This window comes from Oncorhynchus kisutch, unplaced genomic scaffold (genome assembly GCF_002021735.2).
Source record: "Oncorhynchus kisutch isolate 150728-3 unplaced genomic scaffold, Okis_V2 scaffold969, whole genome shotgun sequence".
In the NCBI taxonomy this organism is placed as follows: Eukaryota; Metazoa; Chordata; class Actinopteri; order Salmoniformes; family Salmonidae; genus Oncorhynchus; species Oncorhynchus kisutch.
The window spans coordinates 61,831-67,500 of NW_022262914.1; positions in this window are offsets into that span (position 1 = coordinate 61,831).

The following is a 5,670-nucleotide window of genomic DNA, read 5'->3' on the forward strand; positions in this document are numbered from 1 at the left end:
CAGGTCTCTGACCTCCTCTCTATAGGATGTCTCGTCGTTGTCGGTGACAACAGATGACCACTGTTGTGTCATCTGCAAACTTAATGATGGTGTTGGTGTCGTGCCTGGCTGTGCAGTCATGAGTCAACAGGGAGTACACGAGGGGACTGAGCACACACCCCTGAGGGGCCCCCGTGTTGAGGATCAGCATGGCGGATGTGTTGTTACCTTCCCTTACCACTTGGAGGTGGCCCATCAGAAAGTCCAGGATCCAGTTGCAGAGGGAGGTGTTTAGTCCCTGGGTCCTTAGCTTATTGATGAGCTTTGAGGGAACTATGGTGTTGAACGCTGAGCTGTAGTCAATGAATAGCATTCTCACATAGGTGTTCCTTTTATCCAGGTGGGAAAGGGCAGTGTGGAGTGCAATAGAGATTGCATCATCTGTGGATCTGTTAGGGCGATATGTAAATTGGAGTGGGTCTAGGGTTTCTGGGGTAATGGTGTTGATGTGAGCCATGACCAGCCTTTCAAAGAACTTCATGGCTACAGATGTGAGTGCCATGGGTCGGTAGTCATTTAGACAGGCTACCTTAGTGTTATTGGGCACAGGGACTATGGTGGTGTGCTTAAAACATGTTAGTGTTACAGACTCGGACAGGCAGAGGTTGAAAATGTCAGTGAAAACACTTGCCAGATGGTCAGCACATGCTCACTGTACACGTTCTGGTAATCCGTCTGGCCCTGCGGCCTTGTGAATGTTGACCTGTTTAAAGGTCTTATTCACATCGGCTGCGGAACGCGTGATCACACAGTCGTCTCAAACAGCTGATGCTCTCATGCATGTTTCAGTGTTATTTGCCTCGAACCGAGCATAGAAGTAGTTTAGCTCATCTGGTAGGCTCGTGTCACTGGACAGCTCTCGGCTGTGCTTCCCTTTGTAGTCTGTAATGGTTTGCAAGCCCTGCCACATCCGACGAGTGTCGGAGCTGGTGTAGTACGATTTGATCTTAGTCCTGTATTGACACTTTGCCTGTTTGATTGTTCGTCGGAGGGCATAGCAGGATTTCTTATAAGCTTCCAGGTTAGAGTCCCGCTCCTTTAGCTCAGTGCGGATGTTGCTTGTAATCCATGGCTTCTGGCTGGGGTACATACGGTAACTTATTGATGAAGCCAATGACTGATGTGGTGTACTCCTCAATGCCATAGGAAGAATCCCGGAAAATATTCCAGTCTGCGCTGCAAAACAGTCCTGTAGCTTAGCATCTGCTTCATCTGACCACTTTTTTATTGACTGAGTCACTTGTGCTTCCTTCTTTAATTTTTGCTTGTAAGCAGGAATCAGGAGGATAGAATTATGGTCAGATTTGCCAAATGGAGGGTGAGGGAGACCTTCTCTGTGTGTGGAGTAAAGGTGGTCTAGAATTCCCCCCCCCCCCTAGAAATTTGGTAAAACAGATTTAAGTTCTCCTGCATTAAAGTCCCCGGCCACTAGGAGCGCCGTCTCTGGATGAGCGTTTTCCTGTTTGCTTATGCCGGTAATACAGCTCATTGAGTGCGGTCTCAGTGTCACCATCGGTCTGTGGTGTAATGTAGACAGCTACGAAAAATACAGATGATAGTGTGGTCTCTAGCTTCTCATGAGATACTCTACCTCAGGGGAGCAAAACCTCGAGACTTCCTTAGATATCGTGCACCAGCTGTTGTTTACATAAATGCATAACCCTGTTCTAAGCTGCTGATACAACGTATAACCAGCCAGCTGTATGTTAATAATGTCATCATTCAGCCACGACTCCGTGAAGCATAAGATATTACAGTTTTTAATGTCCCGTTTAATCTTCCTCGTAGGTTGTCAATTTTATTTTCCAATGATTGCACGTTATTTAGAAGAGCGTTAGCAGAAGGCAGGGGGGGCTTATTAGATCGTCTACGAATTCTCAGAAGGCAACCTGCCCTCCTTCCTCTTTTTCTCTGTTGTCTCTTCACGCAAATGACGGGGATTTGGGCCTGTTCCCGGGAAAGCAGTAAACAAGCATAAAAACAGTAAACAAGAAAAGCAGTAAACAAGCATAAAAACAGTAAACAAGAAAAGCAGTAAACAAACATAAAAACACAATCGGTTAGGAGTACGTAAAACGTCAGCCACCTTCTCCGGCTCAAATGTTGCATTTTTACGTTAGACAAGGGCTTCGGGATACAAGTGTGAATCCTTAGCCAGGGGCTAAAGCTTAGCCCAGGGTTAACACATGTGTGTGTGAACATGGGATAATCTAGCCCAGGGCCAGTCTAAGCCTGGGGCTAAGCAATACGCAGTGTGAAAGGCCTATAGAGACTTCCCTTTAAATAGCAACCAAATAGGAAATAGGCTACCTGACTTCAGAGGGGGGACTGTAGAACTTCTAAAAGAACACAGCCAGGATTACTATCATCAAGACAAGTGAACAAAGCTAAGCAAAGGCACGGATATCCTAAAGCACAGATACCCTATCCTGTGAGTAAGGCCTAAGCCTCTAAAATAGAATCTCGCTTTCATTTAAAGGAGGAAAAACACGCTTAAATAAGGTATTATCATACCCATCCTAACAGACAGATAAGATGTTATTTAAATAAGGTATTATCATACCCATCCTAACAGACAGATGAGATGTTATTTAAATAAGGTATTATCATATCCATCCTAACAGACCGATAAGATGTTATTTAAATAAGGTATTATCATATCCATCCTAACAGACCGATAAGATGTTATTTAAATAAGGTAGTATCATACCCATCCTAACAGACCGATAAGATGTTATTTAAATAAGGTATTATCATACCCATCCTAACAGACAGATAAGATGTTATTTAAATAAGGTATTATCATATCCATCCTAACAGACCGATAAGATGTTATTTAAATAAGGTATTATCATACCCATCCTAACAGACAGATAAGATGTTATTTAAATAAGGTATTATCATACCCATCCTAACAGACAGATAAGATGTTATTTAAATAAGGTATTATCATACCCATCCTAACAGACAGATAAGATGTTATTTAAATAAGGTATTATCATACCCATCCTAACAGACAGATAAGATGTTATTTAAATAAGGTATTATCATACCCATCCTAACAGACCGATAAGCTTTGGTTTATGGAATAAAAGGAGACTTGCTGTTTGTGATGAAACTAGTAAATCCTTCATTCTGATGTTATGCATCACTTATCCAGGCTGTATCACATCCGGCCGTGATTGGGAGTCCCATAGCGTGGCACACAATTGGCCCAGCGTTGTCTGGGTTTAGCCGGGGTAGGCTGTCATTGTAAATAAGAATTTGTTCTTAACTGACTTGCCTTGTTAAATAAAGGTTAAATAATACAAAATAAAAAAATGGTATAAAATATCTCCAGTGCTGTTTCTAAGTCTGAACACACACACACACACACACACACACACACACACACACACACACACACACACACACACACACGCACGCGCGCGCGCACACACACACACACACACACACACACACACACACACACACACACACACACACACACACACACACACACTCACACACACACACACACACACACACACACACACACACACACACACACACACACACACACACACACACACACACACACACACACACAGCTCCTCCCTCCTCTTCCTTTAAAGTGAAGCACGGTTCGTTCGTTTAACACCATGTAGGAGAAATATATTCCTAATCCCCTCTCTTTAAGGCCTTTTACAGTACAGTAAATGGCTGTGATTAAATTGTAGAAGGCTCTCAGTGTGCCTGGTGATTAGCAAGACATTGTCTTCCTAAAAACCCAGCGCTGCTGCTCATTTAATTGTCCTTATGATTCATGGGCCATTGCTCTATTTATTTAGCTGCTTAACTAAAACAAAAGGCTGCAGTTCAACTCTTAGTGGAGGCTCATGCAGTATTGAACAGAGTGAAGGGAAGCCTACACTCAGCAGCAGTAGTAGAAGTAGTAGTGCCCAGGGCACTTCTCCCAACTGGCTGACAACAGAACACAGTATGCAGAGCCAAGTGCAGGCCTGTGTGCTTTCCAGGGTGTGTGTGTGTTGGGAGAGGGGAGGGGGAGCCATGTTCAGTGGATGTCTGTGTCAATGTTCTGAATAGCACAACTTTCAGTCTATGAATAATTCCCAGTGTTGATGCTTCTACTTTGACCTCTGTGTTGCTGTTGTCTAAGCCCACGCAGATTTGCTCCTGCTGCAAAGTCAAACTGGGCATAATGGCATTAAGAGGGTGATGTAGAATAGAGTCAAACTGGGCCGAATGGCATTCACAGGGTGATGTAGAATAGAGTCAAACTGTGCCTAATGGCATTAAGAGGGTGATGTAGAATAGAGTCAAACTGGGCCTAATGGCATTCACAGGGTGATGTAGAATAGAGTCAAGCTGGGCTGAATGGCATTAAGAGGGTGATGTAGAATAGAGTCAGACTGGGCCTAATGGCATTCACAGGGTGATGTAGAATAGAGTCAAACTGGGCCTAATGGCATTAAGAGGGTGATGTAGAATAGAGTCAAACTGGGCCTAATGGCATTAAGAGGGTGATGTAGAATACAGTCAAGCTGGGCTGAATGGCTTTAAGAGGGTGATGTAGAATAGAGTCAAACTGGGCCGAATGGCATTCACAGGGTGATGTAGAATAGAATCAAACTGGGCCGAATGGCATTCACAGGGTGATGTAGAATAGAGTCAAACTGTGCCTAATGGCATTAAGAGGGTGATGTAGAATAGAGTCAAACTGGGCCTAATGGCATTCACAGGGTGATGTAGAATAGAGTCAAGCTGGGCTGAATGGCATTAAGAGGGTGATGTAGAATAGAGTCAGACTGGGCCTAATGGCATTCACAGGGTGATGTAGAATAGAGTCAAACTGGGCCTAATGGCATTAAGAGGGTGATGTAGAATAGAGTCAAACTGGGCCTAATGGCATTAAGAGGGTGATGTAGAATAGAGTCAAGCTGGGCTGAATGGCTTTAAGAGGGTGATGTAGAATAGAGTCAAACTGGGCCGAATGGCATTCACAGGGTGATGTAGAATAGAATCAAACTGGGCCGAATGGCATTCACAGGGTGATGTAGAATAGAGTCAAACTGGACCTAATGGCATTCACAGGGTGATGTAGAATAGAATCAAACTGGGCCGAATGAAATTCACAGGGTGATGTAGAATAGAGTCAAACTGGGCTGAATGGCATTAAGAGGGTGATGTAGAATAGAGTCAAGCTGGGCCGAATGGCATTCACAGGGTGATGTAGAATAGAGTCAAACTGGACCTAATGGCATTCACAGGGTGATGTAGAATAGAATCAAACTGGGCCGAATGAAATTCACAGGGTGATGTAGAATAGAGTCAAACTGGGCCTAATGGCATTCACAGGGTGATGTAAAGTAGAGTCAAACTGGGCCTAATGGCATTCACAGGGTGATGTAAAGTAGAGTCAAACTGGGCCGAATGAAATTCACAGGGTGATGTAGAATAGAGTCAAACTGGGCCGAATGAAATTCACAGGGTGATGTAAAGTAGAGTCAAACTGGGCCTAATGGCATTCACAGGGTGATGTAGAATAGAGTCAAACTGGGCCTAATGGAATTCACAGGGTGATGTAGAATAGAGTCAAACTGGGCCTAATGGCATTCACAGGGTGATGTA